Source organism: Pteronotus mesoamericanus, unplaced genomic scaffold, assembly GCF_021234165.1.
Source record: "Pteronotus mesoamericanus isolate MK-2021 breed Mesoamerican mustached bat unplaced genomic scaffold, CSHL_Meso_final contig_94, whole genome shotgun sequence".
NCBI lineage: Eukaryota > Metazoa > Chordata > Mammalia > Chiroptera > Mormoopidae > Pteronotus > Pteronotus mesoamericanus.
This window is the reverse complement of record NW_026555285.1, coordinates 23,191,549-23,218,035: the sequence shown is the minus strand read 5'-3', so window position 1 is coordinate 23,218,035 and position 26,487 is coordinate 23,191,549. Positions and strand designations below refer to the sequence as shown.

General features: G+C 36.1%; 1 pseudogene; it reads left to right on the top strand.

Moving 5' to 3' along the window:
- Positions 1-12,026: 12,026 nt before the first annotated feature.
- Positions 12,027-26,464, top strand: LOC129081050 (60S ribosomal protein L10-like; annotated as a pseudogene).
- The last annotated feature ends 23 nt before the right edge of the window (positions 26,465-26,487 follow it).

The window sequence follows — 26,487 nt, the reverse complement described above, 5'->3', positions numbered from 1 at the left end:
ATGTATATGGCTTAAGAACTTCAAAGTTCTGAAATATCTTTGTCCTAATATTCTTAGGACAGCTCTTCACAAAAACTGATACTAACTTATTTTTACAAGTGTATAATTAATATCTCTGAACTCTTATAGTTTCTCTGCAAGTAGATCTGACTGGATTCATAATTATGTATTAAACAATTATTATATGTGAGGTACCATGCTTATTTTTAAAATGTTTAATCCATAAACTTTAGTTTAAAAAAAAATCTAGGTTTGCAGTGGGAAAAGTTAAAGCTAAAAGTAGTTATGCATTTTTACTTCATATGACTTTTAAAAAAGAAAATGCTTTATGCTTTATTCCTATCTCAATTTCAGGTTAAATACAGAGCTAGGATTCCAGAGAACTCTTAGAAACTATTCCTGTATTAGAGAATCATGAGTTTTCTTCAATCAGTATTTTTAAGTGTCCACTGAAAACTATGCTAGGGTGCTTACAAAAACGAAAGAATGAAAAAAGACACATGCTGTAACCTCTAACACTTAAAATCTAGGAGGCAAAATAGTAATTATAGTACAAGGCAAAATAAAAGGTGGAATATGCATGTTATAAAAGTGGTTTTAGAAAGAGAGGGCAGAAAGAGGAAGAGTGAAAAGGGGCAAAGGAATGAACGTCTTCCCTGGGACATCAGAAAAGTGCTTTTTCTATTTTATCTTTGTGCCAGCCTTGCAAAGATAGACATTCTAATTCCCATTTTATTAGTGAGAAACTGTAAAGAAATGAAATAACTTGCAAGGTCTGCATCAATCTGTGATTCTGAGAGACTTCGAAGAGAAAGTACTGTCCCACCTACCTTTCCCTCCCACATGAAATATTTTCATAAGAGCAAGAAATAAAGCCCTGGCCAGGGAGCTGGGTTGGTTGATATGCCAAGTTTGCGCACTCAACCTCCAGCCAGGACACATACAAGAATCAACCAATGAAAGCATAAATAAGTGGAACAACGTCTCTCTCTGTCTCTCTCCACCTCCTCCTCACAGACACACACATACATACTTCCTCTAAAAGTCAATAAATAATTTTTTTAATAAATTTTTGTTGGGTTATGTCACTTAGATGTGGGGCTGTTCATTACTGCAACATACTCTATAATATGATTTCGATCAAAAACATTCTGGGCAGAGGAAAGAGTAAATAAAACCGTTTAATTAAGTACATCAAAAGCGAAAAAGGAAATTTAGTTTGGCGAGAGTGTACCACCTTCATGGGAGGTAATGCAGGATGAAGTTGTAAAGGTCAATTGGGTCTGGGTTATGAAGCCACCTCACTGCCTCGGTTCAGTAGCTACAAATCAGCATTTGTGCAGCAGGCTCAACACATCATATCAGGATTAATCATCAGCAAGCAATGCATAGAATAATATTGCTTTCTGAACTAATAGGTCTATTATCCTATATTTTGAACCTGTTCCCTATATTCTCAAGTAGCTAAAAATAATCCCTGTACCACATATCACTGCCCTCATGTCTCCATATTCTGGCATTATAGATGAAGTGGTAATCTGTGAGAGAGTTACTACAAAGTGGAAAATAAATTTTCATCTGGGTCTCTGAAAATGCTATATAAATGACTGGGAAAAGACCTTGGAAGAAAGATAATAGCGGAACTGGTAAAAGCAGAACCTGACCCAATGTTTAACATGCATTTCCCTCAACAATAGCTCCTCCCTTCACAAATAATTGGGATATATCTCATCTCCTTGCAAATTTAAAGTTGCAAATGCCTTGTATATTATTCCGAGACCTCTATAATAATAAATGGTCAAGAAGAATCATTGTTAAAGTAGACACTCTAAAGTACAAAGGATAATTCATATTTCAGTACATTTGATTTTGTTGGAAATTAGGAAGATGAACTATGACATTGATTTTTTTAAAAGTTTACTAATTTGTACATTCAATCCTGAGAAACTTTAAGAACAAAAGATACTAATCCATTTTTCAAGAACAATAGCTATTTGTTAAAATGCTCTTTGGAATTACTGCAAAATTAACTATTCTCCTGTAGCTCCACAATATAATTAAGATATAAAACTTTCCAAGATGTTCCCTAATAAAGAAACATCTTTAACTTGATTTGAGTTAAATAAACTTCTCCTCCTAGGAAGTTTTTTGTTCACTGTTTCTTTGAAAACAAACCTAGTATCACCCTGTTAGTGCTAGACTAGAATGTTTAAACTATGGTTTCTGTACCTTGGCACGACGATGTGTCGGGCCTGTATTTGTTTACTATTGCTACATAACAAATGACAAAGCCAGTGACTTATAACAACACCTGTTTATTACTTTGCAATTCTGTAGGTCAGAAGGCCCGTAGTGTGACTGAGTTCTTTACTCTGGTTTGGCCCGAGTTCTCATCTAGAGGCTCAGATCCTCTTCCAAGCTCATTCCTGTCATGGGAAGAATTCAGTTCCTCATGGTTGTGAGGTTAAATCCTCATTCTCTTGCTGATGTCATACAGGAACTGCTCTTGGCTCCTAAGAACTATTTGTAGATCCTTGATGTCGGGCACCTAAACCTGGGCAACAAAGAATGTCCTTTACTTCTGTCGAATCCCTCTCACACTCCAAATTGTCTTGATTTCCTCTTCTGTGGCCATTAGGAGAAAACTCTCTGCTTTCAAAGAACTCATAGTTTTAGCCTCTTTGATTATCCCCCTGTCTTGAAGTCAACTGTGCTATAGGACCATAGCCACAGTTGTGAAGTCTCATCATATTGAAAGTTTGGCGATTATATAGGGTACATACTCTGGGAGGGGGTGATAAATCTTCAGGTCTATCTTAGAATCCTGCCTACCATGTCTCAGAATAATTCTCTCTGGTGGGTGCTATTACGTGCATTGTAAGATATTTAGGAGGATCCCTGGCCTCTACCCTCTAGACGACAGTCACACCCCCTGCCCCAGTTATTACATTCAAAAATGTCTCTCCAGACCTTACCAAATGTCCCCTGGTGGGGAAAGTTACCCTTGATTAAGAATCACTGGTTAAAACCCTAACCTATTATTATGAAACTCAGTGTAAAATAAAAAAAATACACATTGTTCTATTTTTCAGTCTATTAAAATGTGGATTTTGTTAATTTATTAATGCAATTTTATTAATAACTTGGTGCTGATTTTTAAATATATTTCCCGGTCAATGTTAGTGTAATCAGCATTTTTTCTCATGGAAACAGCATTAGTTGCTTTGCCATATGAACAGCAACCAGGATTAAACCCCAGTTTTAAAAACTTAGGCAGATAGGAGACAGAGTAGTGGAAACTTCAAAGAAGTTGGACTCTACTGAAAATATTGAGATAACTCATCGATAAATGTCATAGTTAGGAACATATTACCCTTCAAGTTCCAGTTTTCAATTTGTTATGAATTTGCCACCTATGGAATTTTCTCTGCCCTCTTCAGATTTATAAATATATTCAACACAGAACATTTTTTGGTTTTAAGGTTCACAGTTTTGCAACTGTAAAATGGAAGTTTCTTTTATTAGTTCTAAAAAAGTATCTTTTGTGAGTTTCTGGTGATAGCTCCTTTAAATGTTCTCAGATTGCTAAAAATTTTCATGTCCATCCCCTCATAATATTTTTGAATTATGAATTTTATAACATTCCTTCTTGACTTTTATTTCTCCAGGTTCAAGAGTTCTCATTTAAAAAAAAATTTCTACTTACACAGTAGCATTTTTTTGGCTGTATAATTCTTGACACTTCAAACTTTTGTGATGAAGAGACAGATTGCTTTTTCTGAGGCCTTGCTGCCACAGAATGTGCTAGCTGGTTGTGTGACTTTATACAACTTAAATCTGGGTCCTCATTGTTTTTATGCTAATCTATATATTACATCACATATCTTAAGGATTGTCGAAATGGTTTAAAAGTGTGACCTATGGAAGGGCCTAATAGTTACTTGGCTCATAGATGTCACTAGTAAATTTACTCATCATTTAAGAAATGTGTGTTGAAAACTAGTTTGTGGTAATGCTGAATATTTAGAGGTTGAAAAATACACACAAAGCAGGCTTGCCCTGGTTTTCACTGGTCTACTGATTTTTATGCACATATAAAGATGAAGGAGAGGAGCACAAAGATGTTAACTGTGATGGTCTTGCCCCACAAGCAAGAAAATTGAGATTTTGGAAACCATCACACAGGCCTAGGCATTAACAATGATTATGATTCCTAATTGTTCTGTCTTTTCAAACTTATAAGTGATAGAATAGTAGTTCATACCATAACTATTGGTTTAATAATTAGAATATGACTTAAGGGAATGACTTCACAAAATACAGACATCTAGGTCATACCCCAAGATATTCTAATTCATTAAGTTTCTAGGAGAAATATTATTTGAATGTTTAAAAAGGACCGCAGGTGTATTTGAAGCCTAATTCAAGTATCAGAAGGTGCAGTCCTGTGGTCAAAGGTTTATGGCTACATATAGCATTATCCATTGACCAATTGGGAATTACTGTCTTCATTTTATCACATTGTATAGACATTTCTCCATGTGGTAATTTCTTGCTTAAAGTGAAGTTTCTAGAAGTGCATATAATATTTCAGGTCTAGATGTATTATTATTTTATAGAGATATACATTAACATTTTCTGTTTTGTGTTCAATACTCTTCATCAAAAATTCTCAACATTCCAGCATACTGTGATGATATATACAAGGCAAAGCTCACAGTATTTTATCCTGGAATATGACTGATTTAGTAGAGAATCAAATTAAAAATTAAGTCATTTTTAATATCTAATATAAACATCTATATGCTAACACTATAAAGTTCACTTGCTTTTTCTTTCTCTCTTTATATAACTTCCCTTGATCCTCATTAGATTTGGCTACTCATATATCATTTCATTATCCAGAAATTTAGTGACATCTACACATTTAGCAGTCTAACTAATTTCTTCAGAAATTTTCTTTTTTAATTTAATTTTTATGTACTTTTCCCATTACCCTTTAGTCCTCTTATACACCCTACACCCCCAGCAGTCACCACATTGTTGTCCATGTCCATGAGTCCTTTTTTCTTTTCGCTCAATCCCTCCACACCCCTCACTCCCCTCCCACATGCTGTCATCTTGCTCTCCATCTATGAGTCTGCTCTGTTTTGCTTATTCAGTTTGTTCATTAGATTCCACATGTGAGTGAAATCATATGGTATTGGTATTTGTCTTCCTCTGACTGGCTTATTTCAGTTAACATAATGATTCTCCAGGTCCAGCCATACTGTTGCAAAGGGCAAAATTCACTTCTTTCTTATGGCCAAGTAGTATTCTGTTGTGTAAATGTCCCATAGTTGTGTCATCCACTCATCTACTGATGGACACTTGGGCTGCTTCCACATCTTGGTGATTGTAAATGATGCTGCAATGAACATAGGGGTGCTTATGTTCTTTCAAATTAGTGTTTTGTGTTTCTTTGGATATATTCCCAAAAGTGGAATTGCTGGGTCAAAAGGCAGATCCATTCTTAATTTTTTAAGTTATCTCTATTATGCTTCCCACAATGTCTGCACCAGTCTGCATCCCCACCAACAGTGCAAAAAAGACTTCCCCTTTCTCCACATCCTCACCAGCACTTGTTTGTTGATTTATTGATGATAACCTTTCTGACAGGTGTGACTTGGTGTATCAGAAATTGTTTTAAATTACAATAATTAATGATTATGATTCCGTAAGCAGTTTTTAGAAATCCTTCCATCCACAGCTTTTCATGTTTATAATCTAAGTTCACTGACTTTAATTCAAATTTTATTCATTATCTATTGTTTCCAAGTTTCTCATAATCCTTTAATTTTTAAACAATGTGTTTTATGTTTCCAAAAATTTTTGAGTGTTGTCAGTCTAATTTTTCATGTCTAAGAAATAAAAAGTAAATTGACAACAAAAAAAACCCCATTTGACTATTAAAGTGATCTTTATTTATAGGAGTTTTGCTATCTTTCTCTAAATATATGTAATTCCATATAGCTCTTCTAATACTGTATTTTACTGCATTCTAAGTGGAAATAAGTATGCAAAGGAGATTAACTGGGCTATAATTCATAATTATTCCAGGAGTCCCTCTTAGGAATAAAATCAATAGGTATTCTTAAACTGTTTATTAATTGCATGGTACCGAATTTTCATAATTTTACCCTGACATTTTTTTCTCCAAATTCTTGATAATTGCTTATTTAGTAGTCTCTAGTGTTTCCTTAAAATGCTAGCTTTAAAGTGTTTTCACTCAACTATAAAGAACGTAGCTATAACATATATATTTTCCATAGCAACTAAAGAATGTCCAGACCAGCCCTGTCCAGGTGGCTCAGTTGGTCGGAGCATCGTCCCACACACCAAAAGACTGTGGGTTTGATTCTGGGTCAGGGCACCTGCCTAAGATGTGGTTTGATTTTTTGGTCAAGGAGTGTGTAGGGAAAGCAACCAACTGGTATTTCTATCTCACATCGACGTTTCTCTCTCCCTCTTCCTCTCTCTCTAAAATCAACAAACATATCCTTGAATAAGGATGAAAAATAAATAAAAAACATGTGCACAGCAATGGTTTACCAGAGGCATCTTTCCGCTTCAGCCAACACAGTCCCTCCAGTTTTCTTGGATAACAGTAGCTACAGACTGAGGTATAATCCAAAGTGTATAGTGCACAAAGCTACTCAGTGACAGACTTGAATGTCACTGAGCTTTGTGTTGACCTTTGCAAATGGGCATCCTGAACTGGATTTGATTTGTTTGACAAAAATGAACAAATGTTACATTCTTCCACTTTTAGTGTCCTGGAGCAGTTAATACCCATTATAATGCACTTTATATTGGTTTCGTTGCTCTCTTCTAGTGTTGCTGTTCCATTCTGATTCTGAAATCCACCATTTTCTCTAGACAGCAGAGATCAGGCTCCATCAGCGAATAAGACGCAGGATGTAATTTGAGCTTTTGTAGTCCAGAAAAGATGCTGATGTCCTCATTATAATTATGGACAGAATCCTAGAAATTTAAGAAGTCTAACATTTGCATTTTTTTTAAAAAGAAAGGAAAATAAGGCTGTTTACTTGTGACTATTTGCCAAAGGCACTAAAAATCATTTATTTAAAAAAAAAGTTATTCAAGGCAAGAGTAGTTTGGAATTTTCTCCTTCAAATATAAGAAGTATCTTCTTTATTTTTTAAGATAATGATGAATCATTTCCAAAAATATATTCTTTTGAATTGTCATGTTTTGCACTTGAAGAAAGCCTCAGGCAAGTGAAGTTTAGATATCTGAAATTACCAAATTTTATATGCTAACACATTATCAATGGATATGCATGTTATTTTAAAAATGTAAATATTAGTAATGATTCTTACTTTCTCATACCGAGGTTTTTTCTCAACTTCTAGGAATATTAGTTTTACTTTTACAGTTAAAAATCAGGCCTCGGCTAGGAGAGCGGCGGTTTAGCTGGCAGCACTCAGCATGTGCCCCAAGCTCTCTGCCCCCGCCCTCTGCCCCCAGCCTTCAACATCATGGCCACATGTCGCTAAAGCCCTAGTCCTGCTGAGGGACAGAGAAGGTGCCCATGGGTGTGATCAACAAGAAATATTATGAAATGGCTTCCCACCTGCAGCGTTTCCAGGGCTGACCTCTTTCCTTTCCTACTCGCCAGCCCCGCTGCCTCTGCGCTCCTCTCCGGCCCACGCGCACACCTGCACCGTTTTTATTGTGGGGGCCATTACCCTGCACCCCTTCTTGCTGTCAAAACCACACGGGCTGGGGACCAGGGCTGGATGGACAGATACCTCCCTCTACTCATACCTCTCCTGTGTGGTTGGAAAAATAGACATTTTTCTGAATAAACAAAATGCTACTAAACAACAAAAATTTGGACTCATAAAACTGAGTTAACACAGAAAGTAGGACTGTAAAATTAAAATAATTTATGGGAACGAAAGCCACAAAAGTGAGGTGAAAATGTCACTAAGGTTAAATATTTGCTGAACTCTGTCATTAAGAAAAATATAGTAAAAACTTCAACACCTTTTTAATTAACTTATGCTGTCTCATCACAGGATACCATATTTGAGTAGCAGACATAATGAAAACAGAATGAGAGAGAACAAAGGGGTCATGAAAATACATGTAAAAAATGGGAATTAGGGCACAAAAATGTGTTTAAGTAGCTGTGTTCAGAGCTGTGAGCCTTCCTTTTAGGTAGTATTTTGGTACATACCACTGTTTTCATTTGACAAACTTTTTCAAGCAATAAATATACATCTCAGGCATAATATTGGGAGTTTCAAATACTTTTATTTAATGAGCTAACTACTCTAGGAAATTAAAAATTTAATGAGGAAATAACATTTAAACTAATAAGTATAATTTATTGAGTTGATTGCTATATATTTAGAAGAAAGTCTGTCTTTGAAAACAGCCCGAGCTCTGACATGAGAGTGAAATAATATGATCCCTGTTCTGCCACCAACAAGTGGTATAAACTTGCCATGGCACTTAACCTCTCAAAAAACTGCCGCTCATTCACAAAAGTTCCTAAAGGCATGAAAAGGTTTATATGGAAATGGTATTTATAAAGTACCTTGTGGAGTACATAGCACATAGTAGTCATTATGATCAACAGTGAATCATTTTTTTCCAAGGTGAAGGGAATGGGAAGAAACATTAGAAAGGCGTTAATGATAAGATGCTGTTGGAACTTAACAGAGGGTTTTTTTATGCTGTCTGCCATTCATAACATTAACAAGCTCTAAGTTGTATTTGTTCCTGACCCTATAACCCTTTATTAGTATTATTTCTATTCCCAGGTGCTGGCACCGGGGAAAGGCGATGATTGATCACTCAAAGCTGGCATAGGCTTTTTAATTTTATTTTTCAATTACAGTTGACATTCAATATTTTCTAATTTTTTCAGGTGTACAGTGCAGTGGTTAGACAATTATGTAAGTTACAAGGTGATCCCCTTGATAATTCAAGTGCCCACCCAGCCCCATGCATAGTTATTACAATATTATTGACTGTATTCCTTTTGCTGTACTTTATATCCCCGTGATTATTTCGTAACTTCCAATTTGTATTTCTTAATCTCTTCACCTTTCTCATCTAGTCCCCTAACATCCCTCCTCTCTGGCAACCATCAATTTGTCTCTGCATCTATGAACTTGTTTCTATTTGTTTTTTTGTTTGTTTATTTTGTTTTTTAGATTTCACATGTAAGTAAAATCATATGGTATTTGTATTTCTGTCTAATTTATTTTATTTAGCATAATACCCTCTAGATCCATTCATGTTGTCACAGACGGTAAGATTTCATTCTTTTTTATTACTACTATTCCATTATATATATGTACCACCACTTTTTTTATCTACTTGTCTGTTAATGGACACTTGAGTGGCTTTCATAACGTGGCTATTGTAAATAATGTTGCAATGAACATAGGGGTGCATATATGTTTTCAAAAAAATATTTTGGCTTTTTCCTGATGTATATCCGGAAGTGAAATTGCTGGGTCATAAGTCAGTTCAATTTTTAATTTTTGAGGTAACTCCATACTGTTTATGACAGTGGCTATACCCGTCTGCATTCCCACTAAGAGTGCAAAAAGGTTCCCCTTTCTCCACATCCTTGCCAACATTTGTTTGTTGATTAATCGATGATAGCCACTCTGACAGGTATAAGGTGATATTTAGTTTTAATTTGCATTTCATAATGATTAATGATGTTGATCATCTTTTCATATGTCTATTGGCCATCTTAATGTTCTCTTTGGGGAAGTGTATATTGGAGCCCTGGAAACTGGCATAAACTTTCAAATAATTACACTGCAGCTCACATCTAAGACCTCACAGATTTTGAGGTCTTAGCTCTCAAATCTAAGCTTCTGGAACTGAAATTGAAGGTTTGTGGTAATCCTGCATCAAGCAAGTCTATAAGCACCATTTTTTTCCAACAGAATTTACTTACTTGATGTCTCTGTGTTATATTTTGGTATTCTCACAATACTTTAAAATTTTCGTCATTATATTTGTTATGGTGAGCTGCAATTAGCCATCTTTGCTGTTATTACTGTAATTGTTACTATTTATAAATGTTGTGTGTGCTCTAGCTGCTCCACCAAATGGTCCTTCTCCCATCTCTCTGCCTCTCCCTCTCCTCTGGCGTCCCTATTCCCTGAGACACCACAGTATTGAAATTAGGCTAATTAATAACCCTACACAGCCTCTACATGTTCAGATGAAAGTATCACAGGTCGCCCACTTCAAATAAAAAGCTAGAAATTATTAAGCTTAGTGACGAAGGCATGTGGCAAGCCGATATAGGCCAAAGCTACATCCATTGTGTCAGTTCAACGAGTTAAGAATGCAAAGGAAGTATTCTTGAAGGAGATTAAAAGTGCTACTCCAGCAAACACACAAATGATAAAACAAACAGCCTCATTGCTGATATAAAGTTTTAATATTTTTAATTAAGGTACATACATTGATTTTTTTAGATAAAATTCTATTGCACATTTAACAGAATACAGTTTAGTATAAACATAACTTTTATATGCACTGGGAAACCAAAAAATTTGTATGACTCACTTTATCAATATTGACTTTATTGCAGTGGTCTGGAGCTAAACACGCAGTATCTCTGAGGTATTCCTGTATTAAAAGTAAGATTAAATTAAAAGTGGAATTCACTCACTAATGAGAACAGGTAACACTTTGTTTTGAATCATATTAAATTAAATAATCATGTTACTAACCTGGACTCCTTAAAATGTTACGACATACTTGTTCAAGTTATATGGAAAAATACTATTTCTCAGCCAATGAAAGAATTATATTAGAGGTTTTAATTCCAATAGGTTATATAAACTATGATACAAAATAGTAAATGAAGACAGTGCAGCTTTAATATCAGACTATTAGAATTGCAAGTATTGAGTATAAGCTATACTGGTAACATTTTAAAATACAAAACAAATAAATAAAAATACTATTGAAACAAAATCAGCAAAAATGCTCAAAATTGAAAAACAGAAAAATTTGTGTAATTAAATATTCAATGTATGCAATCCATTCTTAAAATATTTTTTACTCAAAAGTCTTTTAAAGATTTTAAAAACTATTTTATTTATTTATTTGTAGAGACAGAGGAAGGGAGTGAGGAAGAGAGGGAGAAAAACATCCATGTGTGAGAAAAACATTGATTGGTTGCCTCTCATCCACCTCCAGCTGGGGACCTCTCCCACAACTCAGGCATGTGGCCTGACCAGGAATCAAACCAGCGATCTTTTGGTTCTCAGGCCCATGCTCAATCCACTGAGCCACACCAGCCAGGGCAAGAATATATTATTTGGTACTTGGCAATGCCTCTATCAATCTCATAAAATGCAAAGTCTTAGTAATAAATCGTATTTTAAATAAAACATACATATATATGTTTTAAGAATATATAATTTCCTGGATTGTTTTTCCAAGCCTTTAAAAAGATTTTCAGAGAGAAATAAACCATTTTCATGCTGGGTGATTTAGACCTCATAAAAGGTTAATAGAATGCTAGAAACCTGATCAGTGCATGTATTTGTTTCACTGTAGGAAGCTGAATTTTACAATATTAAGTACATAATTCTATGTTGCAAAAGAAACACATGTGGCACATAGACCTGCTGGCTACTATATGGCAACATCACATATGTCTTGATTTGGTGCCGAAACCTAAGAAAACCTACAACAGAGGCTGACACCATCTCCTCGGACTGTGAGTAAGCCCTCTCTAATTCACTGTGGTCTTTTCAGTTTATTTGTTTGAGGTACAGAAAATTGACTTTTTTTAAGTGATAGAATTGAAGAAGAAAATAACTGAATTAAAGAGCAAACACTCTGAGAACTATTGGTGCAATAAATTTAAAAGCCAGATGAGAATGCCCTCAGATTCATTTTTTTTCGGTATGTGCAAAGGGAGGGAGAGAAGAGGGAAAGCGGGAAAAGAATGGGGACGGGCAGAGGGTATGCGGACAAGCAGTGGGGCCAGGAGGCGTCAGGCAAAAGCTGCTGGAGGGCAGGGGGTGGGGGCGCTGCGGGAAAGAGCTGAAGGGATTGAGCCGGTACATATCGGTAGTTTCCAAATAGTCACAGTGTTGCAAGTACAGCACAGGAAATACAGTCAACATTATTGTGCTAACTATGTGGTGTCAGACGGGTACCGGAAATGTTAGGAGTAGCACTTCGTAAAGTATGTGATTGCCTAACTAGCATGCCATACACCGGAAACTAATACAAACTAATAATAAATGTAAACTCTAATTAAAAAGTTAAAAATAAAATAAATGTAAAGAATGTTTTAAAAGAAGCTGATCTTCTCAGTCCCGAAGGTTTACCTAGTTGTAGGAATGTTCCCCAGAAAGAGCAGAACTGGGCATGAACAAGGACGGGCAAACGCTACAAATATTAACATTTGAATCAAATTGATGAATTCATGCCCAAATCAAAACGCACAGGACACAGAATGCAGCAGGTCTGTAGGGGGTGGTTGTAGGCCCTGTACCGTAATGAGCTCAGAATCAAGCCAATGACAGTATTTGGCTCCTCTGTTGCTCCATAATTTAAGGCTGATTCCTAAGAAGGAGGGGTAGGGACGAGAAGACACTCCAACACATCAGAAGGTGGGGGTTTCAGGGTACCTGCCAAGCAGGCTGGGACCCTCCACAGGTGTCAGAACCTGAGGGAAACTGAAGGGAAAACCAGAAGGAGGACAGGACTGGAGAGGCAGAAGTGGGAACACCGGGGGAGGCAGGGCCTCTGGGAAGGCAATGCTCAGACCTCACAGCCTGGCAGCGAGGCCTGCTGGTGAATTCTCAGGCTGCTTGCAGGCCCCACCTGTTGGTGTACCAGGCTCCCAGTCTACTCCAGGTAACGTTATTCACTGAGGACTGCTGGGCTGCCTGTAGAGGCAGGGCTGAGTTAGGAAGGAGCCCGCCCTGGCGCTTCCGGGGAAGCCCAGAGGGCTCACTGGTACTTCACAGTCTCAGGAGAACTTTCTGTTTAATTTTTTCTTTTCTTTTTTTTTTTTTTTTTTTGCACCTTGTTTTGTCACTCTGTTTTGTTCTATTTGTTTACCCATGCATTAGCATTGATTATATGTAGTCTTTCCAACACTGTACAAAAACCCTAGTGACTAAGATGGCAGAACAGAGATTCTTTGTCTTCAAGTGGCTTTGCAAACACAGAAACTTACCTAGCGTTGAATTCATTTGTTCAATTATAAGGTGACTTCTTTCTTTTAGTGTTCAATTTCTGCTGAAACATAAAGCAAAAAAAAAATTGTCTTTATACTCTGATATTGTGACTGAGGATGATTTTCCTCTTTTAAACAACAGGTGGGTATCACTTTTCTCCTGGGGAAACTGGTATGCAAGATAGCTAGGGAAAGTGAGCAAGAAGTCAGGACAAAGCCCCAAGAGATGGCATTTTTGAAGTGTTTTCTCTAAACCATGCATTCTAGGTGCAAAGTGACAGAGAAAATAAGATGTTCACTAAGTTTATCCTCTTAAGGCAGAAATAGTCAGATGATTGGAGACTGTTCGAGGTGCAAACAGCACAGGTGATACTGTATTGTGCTGATGTAAATTAACTCCTTTCTAGGGTATGTTTCTAAATCTAGTATGTTCAGATAGTGTGTGTATATGTGTATATATTTCTTTTTCGAGATAGAACTACATGTTGGTTTTAATTCCTTCAAAATCCCATCTGTGAGATGGCTATGAAGAAATGGGGGCAAAAGCCACAAGAAAGAGAAGCTACAGTTTAAGCTACAAGAATTTTAGGGTTGAACCTAGGAGAATCCCAGACTCCCGAGTTTAGGAATAATGCATGTGACTTTAATGTTTCCTAGCCAATGTGTGAGAGAACCCTGAAATCTCCATGTTACTGTTTCAGGTTCATTTCATTTTTTTTTCTTTTGTATTTATTGATTTGAGAGAGAGAGAGAAAGGGAAAGAGAACAAAACATCAATTTGTTGCTCCACTTATTTATCCATTCATTGGTTGATTCTTGTATGTGCCCTGACCAGGGATTGAACCCACAACTTTGGTGTATTAGGACCATACCCTAACCAGCTGAGCTTCCTGGCCAGGGCTTCAGGTTCATTTCTCACTGGGTACTCCTGGTCAGGGTTTGGGGTCTCCTCAAAAGTCTGAATCCTGGATCCTGGCTACATCCACCCTGGGACCCAGCTATCTCCACAGTGTGGATTCAACATTACATGAGATCAAGTACACTCAGAAGAGTTTGATAAAAATTTCTGTTCAAGAGACAAGAACAGGATGCTATACAAATTTCCCCTCAGAGGCTGTAAAAGAGCATTAGAATTTAAAAGTATGATTGTTTAAGAAATTTTTTAAAAATGATAGTAAATAAAAGGAGGAGGAAGGGAAGCTCTTCTGTACTAAAAAAAAATGACATCTAATAAAAGAAGAAAAGATAATAGTATTAGAAAATCCCTATTTTAAAGTATATGATATAATTATTGATTCAGGTCAAAGATCATCAATGGCTATTAAAATCATTTGGTGCCATTTTATCAAGTAATTGAAGATTCAAATAGAGCCAATATATCTTCCCACAGATCCTTTACTAACTGAAAGGAGAAAAAGTTCTCTACAGTGGAAAGGATTACAATTATTTCCTACATAAAATGACCCTAAGTTACATCATTAATAGTGAAATAATCTGACACTGTGGGTTTTCTGATAAAATTGAATATGAAAACCACACCTCACCTATGAAATGTCATTGCCCAGATTGTTTAGCTTCAATCAAGACTCCAATCCTGTGCTATGCAATGTCAGACACTGGACATGTGTGACCATTCAACATGAATTGTGGCTAGTCCAAGTTAATAGGCGCTGCAAGGATACACACCAGATTTGATTTCATAGTAATAGTACTTTAAATAAAGAAGGTAAAAATGTTTTCACACTTCTTTTTTATGTTGGTAACAGGATGAAATAATGTGTTTTGGATACATTGGGATTAATAAAATGCCTTATTAGAATAATTTCATCTTATTCTCTTATATTTTAAAAGTGGCTATTAAAATATTTAAAATTGTATATGTGGCCCAAATTTTATTTTTGTTGAACCACACTGTTTTAGATCCTACTTTTCAAAAATGCAGGTCACAGAGAATCAAGTTAATACCCCAAGAAGAAGCAATTAAGCAAGTCCAGATTGTGGAATAGTCTACCCTACAACTGCCCTAAGTTAATCAGAAGTAAAATGTCAAGGAAAAAGAAAAATTGAAGGACCTCTTTTAAACTAAGAGAGCAAAGAGATGTAACAGGAAAGGCAATGTGAACATAAATTAGATCAGATTTAGTTTAGAAGAGGGGGAAAACATAAATGGCTATAAACATCTTTCTGGGAATGAGTAGAAAAATTTGAATATAAGATAGACATTATGCAATGTTATGGAATTATTACTACTTAAGCATGATAATGATATTGTGGTTATGTAGGAGATTGTCTTTTGTCTTAGGAGATGCATACTCAATGATTTTGCAATGACAAGTCTATAACTTACTTTGAAACGGTTGAGCATAAATGTGAGAAAGAGATCCACGAAAACTGGAAAAATATTAAAGACTGCTGAATCTAGATAGAGGATTGTACTATTGTTTTTTACACATAAAAAGTTTCTTATATCCTTTCCCTTCGGCATACCCCTTAAGATCCTGGTGTCTCCTGGGCCAACGTCCTGGCCGGAGTGTTACCAGTATTGTAAGAACAAGCCTTACTCAGTCTCCATTCTGCAGAGGAGTCCCTGAGGCCAAGGTCCGCATCTTTGACCTGGGGCGACAGAAGGCAAAAGTGGCCAGTTCCCACTGGGTAGCCACAAGGTGTCTGATGAAAAGGAGCCACTCTCCTCAAAGCCCTGGAGGCCGCCTGTATTTGTGCAAACAAGTACATGATGAAAAGCTGTGGCAAAGCTGGCTTTCTCATCTGACGCCGCTCCGCCCCTTCCACGTCATCCGCATCCACAAGATGTGCCCTGTGCTGGGGCTGACAGGCTGCAGAGAGGTGTGCAGGTGCCTCTGGGGGTCCCCAGGGCACGATGGCCCCGGTTCACAGGGACCAAGTCATCCTGTCCATCCACACCAAGCTGCAGAGCAAGGAGCACGTGACTGATGCCCTGCGCAGAGCCAAGTTTAAGTTCCCTGGCCACCGGAAGCTCCACATCTCCGACATGTGGGACTTGAGTTCAACCTTGGCTTAAAATCAGCCCATCCCAGCTGGCTGTGGGTTCAAATACATCCCTAATCAGGCCCCCTGGACAAATGGCGGCCCCTGAACTCAGGAGAATTTCAGCGCTGCCCCCAACTTACATCTACTAATAAATCCTACTTCCTGGCAAAAAAAAAAAAAAAAAGTTTGTTCTTTTTTATTTTTGTTTTTGTTTTTAAAGGCAAGAGTTTCAAAGTTTCAAATACAAAAGGGATGGCCAAAACTTGTACATTGTCTAATCCTTTGTGGTATACTATTTTCTTGCATATGTATTTCTTACATTGATTTAAAAAATACAGTACATAAATGTATAATTTCAAATAAAGCAGGGGTGGGCAAAAGTAGGCTTACAGTTGTGAGTATGCCAAAACTCAGCTTATTCTTGTATTATTATTTATTCTTGTATGATTTATTATTATATTATTTATTTGTAGTACAACCGTAAACCTATTTATGCCCACCCCTGTATAAAAGTATCTAGAAGCCATTCCTCTAGAAAAGGAATAATTATACCTATGTACATTAATATTGATTCAATTCCTTCCTTTCTCATCAGTGCTCATTTACAATTGAAACACCAGATGCAAAATGGGGGTAATTACAGCAGTCAGCAGTCAACTAGTATTATTAACCCTGTAATTTTTACTCACATAAATGTAAAATAATAACAAAATAAAACTGTATTGATTCTAACATGAATTTTCATTGTAATTAAAACATCAAATTATGAAAAGAAAAATTACTTGTATACTCACTGATAGATTTCCTCTTCAGCTAGACTTCTCTACAGCTTTTTAGCAACTTTGCAAAATTACATTTCAATGCTACGTTATCTTTTCTTACTTGATTTGAAATTTATACTCCTTTGTCTTCCTAGTAATATAATTAAATTAATAATCTAGCAGCTTAAGTGCAGATCTAACATAAAGAAGATACTAAAACAGAATCCTATTCATCTCAAAAAAATGGAAGTATGCATAATGTCAGTTACAAGTGCTATAAATAAAGTAGAATTTCACAAAGTTTATTAGTAATCAAGTTAGACTTAGGAGCATAAATAAAATAAACTTCAATGAACAACATTTGCATCATTTTAACTATAAATGAAAATATTGGATAGCCACTTAAAAATAGATGCTATTGTTATGTGGAAAAAGTGTTGTAGAGACATACATGATTTCCTTTGTTCCTGTTCATCAATTTTTGACAGTGGAAACTTCCTTAAGTGTTAAGTTGCTTGTATTTCTATTTAAATAGGCAACACAGCAAGCTATCTCTTATTTTACCCTTTTTTTAAGTCCTGAGTTTCCACAGTCTTAACCACCATTGATTAATAAAGAGCCCCTCAAAAAGCAGAACTTAGAAATTAGCACAAGGAGTAAGTTAATGAAACAGGACTGAAAAAGGTTCACTTTAAAACTAATATAAAGGAGGAAAAAAGAAAGAAAAAATGAGACTAGTACAGATAATTTTGTTGCTTTTCTAAAAAGAAACAATTGTAAAGTGTGTGCCTTATTTAGTGATATCTTTGCATTGCAGGTTTTTCTAGCTATTGATTCTAATATACCTTTGGAAGAATGTTATTATAATGCTGACATTATATTAGGTTGTTAATTGCAAAAATTAAGTTGCTATATGACAAATATTAGAAAACATCTTGAAAATATGAATAAAAATTATTTCATTCAAATAACTATTTTGATGCTGTACTGGTACTTGAAATTCACAGGAAAATATTGCTTATTAGCTCAACTTTTCAATTTTTTTATGTAATATAGACAAACTTGTTTTTCACATTTACAAAATTTGTAAAATAAAAATCATAGCATAAACCCATACATATATAACACTGTCAGGCATTTTAGTTTTGATGTGCATTACCAGAAAAGTCCTCTAGATGGCAGTGTTTACCACAGTTAAAAATTATTTTAGAAATAAAAGGATTTTCAAATGAGCTGTGGCAGTGTATAGTTAAAAATTTATTTTCTAGTATTCAATATTTCTTCAGCATTTTTTCTCTGAATGAATGTTAAACCTAATTTAGAAGGTTTTTGCTTATTTATTAGATTATTACAATTTGTGAATTTTCAGAAACCTTTTGACTCAAAAACTTTAAAACACTTACATAATTTATATCCTTTGTAAGAAATAAAATAAGTTATTGAGGCTATAGTAACATGGATGAAAAAAGACTTAGAAACTAATCAGATGAATTACATTACTTCTTTTGTTCACGTTTGTATATAATCATAGATGTGAAAAGAGTTATAGATGCTTTATTGATTTATGACCAAGGACGGTTTTTATCTTCTATTTCAAATTATTTTAGTTTTAATTTTTTGTTTACCTGATGAACATCCCAAATAAGTCACAAAATATATAACCGAACCTAGGGAAATCATATTTTGTCAGGTAACTTGTGGATAGGGTAGACTTTTTTAATAATGTGAAATAATAAAGATATATAAAATCAATTTTTATAATTAATATGTTACACATTAACATATTAAGCTAATATGTAATGTATTAAGCTAACAAAATGATTCATATATGCATTGTGGAATCTTACAATTTCTGAAAATAAAAATGGACAGAAGTGACCACAATTAGGTCCAATGGTTAGTTTATATATTTGCTGTGCCTTCTATAAAAATAGATGTGTCATGAAAGATTAGAAGAGAAACTTATTGCTGCAGATTTCAATGGCACAATTTGTAACATATTTTGTTTATTCCCTATTGGTCATCAAATAAACTTTAATGATATCTTCACTTTTATTTGGCTATTTAGAAACTTTATTAGATATAAATTGTCTTAAATCATAATATATAAAATACAAATGCTATCTGTCCAAAGCAAGGTTTCTCAGCTTTGGCACTACTACCACTCTGGCCCAGGAAGTCTGTGTGGGTGGGTGCTGGGGAAAGCGGTAGCACAGGGGGAGCTGCTCTGCGCATTCTACAACATCCAGCATCGTTCCAGGCCTTCACCGCACCGCAGGCCCGCAGGCCCGCAGCCCCGACAACCTCCCCACCCATGTTCCAGCCGAGGCCATCAGAATGTCTCCCGACATCACCAAATGTCCCCTAGGAGGCAAAATGACCCTGCCTTGAAAATCACGGACATAAAAATTTGATTATTTTCACTTTTCTTATTCTCTCCCACAACTGTAAGATGCTAGTCACGCTATTATAGTTTGTATTTTAGCCTTTCAGTGCATTAATTAATTAGGAATAGGTAGGATCAAACAAAGATACCAGATTTCTCTGATTGGCTCTTATATTAGTTAGGACTCTTGCTTGCAAGCAGTAGCTATTGTAAAGGTTCTTCAATTAGCTCTTAAGAAATCGTGGCAGGAATACAACTGGACACCAACAGTGAACTGGGACCAGGTAATGAACTGCCATAAGAGGCTCTCCATCTCTGATTCCTTCCATGCATCACCTTCATTTTCTTATTCTCTCTCCCTCTACTTTTCTGTTTTTCCAGTTTACATAATGAAAAAACTACTGCTTTTAATTACTCCTCAGTATACATCATTTCCCATTCACAGAACAATTAGATTGATCTTGAAGGATCTTGATTACAGATCTAGGATCTTTGATGAAAGGGTTCATTGATCCACCTTGAATTTAGTATCTTCATAAATGCAATCAGATGTTGGCAGAATGGATAGATCCATTAATTTCTGGCAGAGTGCAGAAGTCCACACTGTGTGACAACAGCTGCTCTGCTTACCATGTGGATGGAATTTAGGGAGAAACATTTTCCAAAACAGAGGAACTCTTGTGAGCTTTGGAAAGGACTCATGGGTGACAAGGCATGTATTCGGTCACCTTGTTGACACCTTCTACACTCATCAGTACCCTCGTACCCTCTCATTGCTTAGCAAGTGTCCCAAGTCCTCCTGTTCTGCTCCATGCAGCACTGCCCATCCCTGACTTTTTCTTCACTTCCAGGCCAAAGTAAAACTAAAATTTAGCTCAGGATATCTAATCTCTGTGAGGAAGGAAAAAAAAAAAAACCTAAGTCAAGTTAATACATGAGTGATGTGCAAATTCCTTGAGTCTCTGAGCTGTACTTGCAAGAATGATTGGTAACAACAAATCCATGCATGGTAAAAAGTAGGTATAGCCCTTTCTCCAGTTCTCTTTTTGCCTTTTGTCCTGCGTACCATGACACTTTGTATCTAAGATACCTTTTAAGTCTTTGCTCTGTCAAGTGTGGCCCAGAGATCAATAGCATCAGGGACCCCTGGGAGCTTGGTAGGAATGAAGGACCTCAGGTCCCGTCTTAAAACTAATATATCAGAACCTGCATTTTAATTTACCAAGGTACCTGGGTAATTTGTATCCTAATTAAAATTTGCAAAAGTCAGAATCAGTTTAAGTTAATCATCATTTAAATCACAAAGAAGTCAACTTTTGTATATTATTAGGCTTAAAATTATAAACTCAGGAAACATTCTGGAACAATATGAAGATAAACACAACTATATTGTTAGTGTATTTATTTTTGCATACTATCAAATACTTGCAATTGAGCATTTGAAGTGTTGCGATTAAAGTAATAAGCAAAACATTTAAATCTAAAATATAAAAGAGATACTATGATGAGAATTAGCAAAGCAGAAAGTACTCTCAGGATAGTATGCCTCTATGTAAAAATAAACAACAACAACAAACAATAAGAGGCTTTAGCTGATTTATGCTTGAGATATACAGGGTATGGCAAAAGTGGGTTTACAGTGGTTCATATGAAAAATAATACAATAATTAATAAAAATACAAGAATGAACTATGTGTTTCGAGTACTCACAACTGTAAACTTAACTTTTGCCCCACCCTGTAGATACTTAAATATCTCTGTTTTAGAATATAGGAGGGTTTTTAAAATATAGTATTTTTAAGATATTTTTAAATAGTATTTTTTTAGATTTTTTTAGTGAAATAATGAATAAATTTATGATACTAAATTTTTCTTTTTTGTGTTTTATAATTATTTTATATAATTCTTACTTTCCACTTTTTTCTACTAAATGTGGTGTGCACAGGAAGTGTCACCTGGTCTTCAGAATCTACTTAGCTGCTATAACATACCAAAATGTCAGCCTACTTCCACAGTGAGGGACCAATATTACTGGAATATAATCTCATTATTTCAGCATAGCCTATAAGGCCACTTCCACAGGTAGAGTCGTTACTTCTAGAAATCATACAGATAAATTTGTAATTATGCCATAAATGTGCTGGTAATGCACTCAGACAGGAATGCTTATTCACTCTCCAAGTTAACACACCACTTACATATTTTAGTGACATAAAGAAATGTTTATAATCTTTTGCAATTGTAAGAGGTATTTATTGTTTTCTTTTACTTTACAATGATATTTTTCTCAGAAAAGTTTTCCTAATTAGGTTTATCTTATAAGCTCGATATATAATGTTTCTTATAACTTCTATTTTTTTTAAAATGCATCTTTCTTATGATGTGTCCTGGCTTACTTTAAAGCAGACTGATCCTATTCCAGACAGCCAAGAAAATTCCTTGAGTTTCTTTTAATCTTTTCTGAAAAGTTCACCATTGTCCGTGTGGCTAGAGCACAGTAAATGCATAGGCATAGGATTGAAAAGATGATATGCATTTTAGGACCTTTTTAAAGGATTGTATTAATGTACACTACAGAATAAGATTTTCGTTTAAAAAATATATTAAAGGATGCGTATACATACACAATTTTTGTAAGTAGAGTGGTATTGACTTAAATCCCAGACAAAGCATATCAGCATCTTATAAAGGCTGAGCAATCCCTAGCTCTATTACTTGGGTGTTATCAGTGATATGGAATTAAGCCAAGGCTGAAGGAGTCAATGGAATATGCATAGTCTCCCTGACTCATCCTAATTCAATTAGAGGAGGACTGTGGGTTGAATTTGGTTCCTGAGAGGAGACTATAAGAGAAAAATGAGGCTTGTCCATCCTGCCCTATATTAGTAAGTCTATTTATGTGCACATTATGTAATAAATTGGGCTCCTAGAAGAATACCATGTGAGTTTATTTTTAAAAAAAGAAAAGGACAGAAAAAAAAATTAGGTGTACAAAAATGGGGGAGGGGAATAGGAAATGAAAGTTACTAGAATGATATTTCAGGTTCTATGAGGTTTGTTTTCAACAACATGCTCTTTCATGTTTTCTGAGTGATTACTTGAGCCATACCTGTGATGGGGAAAACATTTGTTATAAAAGCTATGTTTCTATATAATCTGAAGTCTTAAAAACCAATAATGAAATTTAAAATTCAATATTTTCTTTGTTTATAGAGTATTCATGATAAAATAGCGGCACTTGAAAATGTCAGTTATATAGAAATAACTGTTAGAGCTACAAACCTGACATCTATAATCATTGCCAGTCATAAAAATATAGCAAATTGGAATAAATTTAGTTCAGTCATTCAAACAGAATGCAGCTTCTTGTCAGCTGCTTTTCTTTATGGTGTGATTACTTCATACTAAGTTTCCTTTAAAAAAAAAGGAAAAAACGAGGGAAGAAAAAAGATATTCAAAGGAAAGAGCTAATAGGAAACAAAATAATTATTCAAGGACCTTACTACACTTTTCCAGTTGGCATAGTTTTAAAAGCTATTAATTTTCTTTCTGTGGTGTTAACATTCTGCATTTTCATTTTCTAAAAAGTGATAATACAAATACCTCTTAGCATTATTTCCCATCATTTCCCTTCAGAAGTACAGCACGATAGTCTAGACTCTTGTCAAATGAGGATGATAATACTGGCTGCGACATAAGGCCGCCTGTGATTGATTGATTAACATCTGTTAGACACAATACGCCATTGGATTAAAGGAACTTTAAAAGTACAAGACAGAACAGTATTTATTTTATGTTTATTTTTCATTGGAATACAGAACTAGTATATTAGAGTTGAAATTTTTCGTCTTGAAATTCTTGAGAAGGTCCTTTGATCATTTCAAATATCACAGTCCAGCTTTTATATAAAATGTAACTTAAAGAAAAAGTTGCAATCTCTGTGTGAAGTGGAATTTTAGAATGCTGACTGGCAACTAGGAAATCATAATGAAAATCCAATTAGCAAACCAAACTGCTTGATAACTTAGGCTATTAAATGCCATTACATGGAAACTTTATATATATAAACTGAACATTAAATTTTGAGTATAATTTTATTAACCCGACATGTGTTTCTGCATAACTCTGTAATAGTGTTTAAGTTTTCAGTTAGCTGGTCTAAGGTGACAGCGTCACAAGTGCCCCATGACCTATATAACCAGCAGAGAACACTAAGGCAGTTTTACTATAGCCCAGACGGCATGACTCCTAAATTGTGTTCTAATCAGGTAGAATACAAGTGAGAATACAATAATTCCTTGCTATAGAAAAGATGCAATGACAACGATGAATAAGAGTTTTTTAATGAATGAGATCTAACTGGAAGCCTAATACATATACTGGAAGATCTACTTTGGAGATCATACAAATAGAAATCTAGTATTTTATTAAATTCACTGAAGAAATAAGTGACTAAAATGCATCAAGACCAACATTCTCCTATGAAACTAGAATTGATGAGTAATATCGTTTTCCTTATTCATAATATGTAGATATAACTTTAAAAAATAGGGTAGAAGAGGTAGATTGTGTGGAGCTCTTGTTATGGAATGTTTTGTATGCAGTTTTGGGCAGAAGCCTCAAGTTATGATAGCGGAGGGTTAGAAATATGACCCTTTATGTTTAATTTTCTTCCTGAATATTATTTAATAATAGGTCTCATTCTGGAGTTTAGCAGTTGGAATATAGCAGGGCAAACGATAAGCTTCAACTATTCCAGCTTTAACAGATAAAAGTAGTATGATTAAAGAATACCAGTAATTCAGATATGCCAAATAAATGCCTAAATGATAGAAAGCACTGAAGTCAGTAGCTCTATTTCTGTATCGTATTCAACCTCCTTTGAAGAGTCTAGACAGATCTCATTTGGGGGCTTTTATGTGTTCTTTCTGTTAATTGAAGTCTTTCTGTCATAAATTTAATCATGTGATTTTTTTTCCTCTTCCTTAACCTTCCTCTGTGTTCATACTAAGATTACATTTATGAGCAGGGGATAATAATGGGTTCTGACTACTAGCAAAGCTGTCCCTTAGCAAACAGAAATAAGTCTACCGCAACATGACTTTGAAACGACTATAGTGTGATTAGAATAAGAGTGTGAGGTAACTATGATGTGTATGAAGTGAACCGGAGAATGGCTGTGCAGCTGTTTATTGTAAGTGCATGAGAATGGTGTTTCATTTATTATTTTAAACAACTTCAGAATATAAAATAGGTGACAATGGGAACAATGAACTAGCTCTAATTGCAGATTTTGTGAATGGCAAAATGATCATTCACAGGGTTAAGATAAAAGAAGCTTCCTTTAACTCACTTGCATTACTGTATGAGGTAATATCTTTCATTTTAGACACTTAAGCAGTCCTTTTTATCCTTAAATTTTTGTATACTCTAATCATACAAAATACTATTTTATTAAAGAAGAGATTTTGGTTTTTTTAAAACATCTATTTACTGCCTGCAAGAAACCTATTTTATGTTTCACACATAGAATAACCTATTTTCCAGTGATCTTTAGGCACCACGTATTTGCTATGAATATTGACCTCAGAAGTTTGAATTGAAAAGAGCTTACATTGTCATGGGGGAAATTGTAATATCAAAAGATCTGGTTAAATAGTAAAATTATTTATGCAATATCTAAGTTTGGTGCGTCTGCTTAGTGATAATATTTTTACTTTTAACTTAAGTACCTAAAAATAAGTGTCCATATTGAAAAAGAAAATCCTTTTATCCAAAAATAAGAGGTATCTTTGTACACGTATCATAGTGCAGAACTATGTGAAGAGGCATCAATGCATCCACAGCTCAGTGCAGAAGGGGGAACATGGAAATTTAAAATCGATGCCCTTTAGCCTCCCTGTAAGTTACAGCCAGTTATTACGCTTTTTAGACCTTCTCGGACAACCTTAATGGGTCATTCAAAAAATAAAATAAATTTTTTGTTCCAAGTTAACTGTTATTATTAAAGCCTCAAACTTAGGTATCTGGCGTTGTCGGTAACAACCCATTATGCAAACCTTCGCGGTTTACTGATTTTAAAAGATCAGTCATATATAGATAGTGTTTTCTGGGCCGATATTTAAGGAATAAGGTCAATCGTTCCCGCAGTCATTCCATCAGGCTCATGTACGAAAATTAGAAACGTTGAGTGTATACGCTACAAAACTGGAGTCAGAGAAATGAATTGCACAGGGAAAGACAAGTATTACGTGTCACGTTGGAATCGGCAGAAAATGCAAGGGGAAAGGAACGGATCCACAGCTTGGGGAAGCAGCTGGACGGGACTCCTTTCAGCCTTTCACAGGCAAAGTTTGCAGTTAAGTGAGCTGGAGCAGGTTATGCAGCAGCCGCGTGTCTGGGTGAGCTCCGGTTCGCAGGCTCCCGGGCGCGGCGGGAGCAGAAGTGCAAAGACAGCCACGTTCGTCCGCCGCAGCTCGCGAAGATGAGACTTCGCGCCGCACACCAGGCTGGCCAGGGCTGACCAAGGGGATCCCAGAGGCTGCCACGTTCCCTTTCCCCTGCAGCTACCATCACCTTGCAGGCCGGGAGTCCTCCAATTAATTTTCTTTCGGGTCTCGACTGAGATTCAAATATTCTCTGCCCCGACCTTTCGCTATCCGCCCTCTCCGCCCTTCTTGCCAGTGTCCCCGCCAGCAAAAGCTTTTAGTGGCAGCACCGGGCGTGCTGTCCGCTTAACGCGCTAGGGGAACCTGCTGGCCCGTGTTCCCTTCCGAGAGGCGACCCTGCGTCTCAGGCCTTCGTCCTCGGGTTGACTCTTCTATCTCTGCATTTTGGCCCTTCCATTTAGAAAAGCGAGTACGAACTGTGCGCGCACAGATGAGTAAGGGTCCCCCATCCGCCCGCCGCGGTGCCCAAGGCTTCCTGGAGCGGCGCCTGCCTCCCCCGCCCCTGCCTGCCTCCAGAAGCTCCCTCACTCGCCAGACCACCAGCCCTCGCCCGTTCGCTCCCCCGAGTGGCACTGAGCTACCGCCAGCAACGCCCGCGCCCGCCTAAAGCGCGCCGGCGCTTCCCTCCCG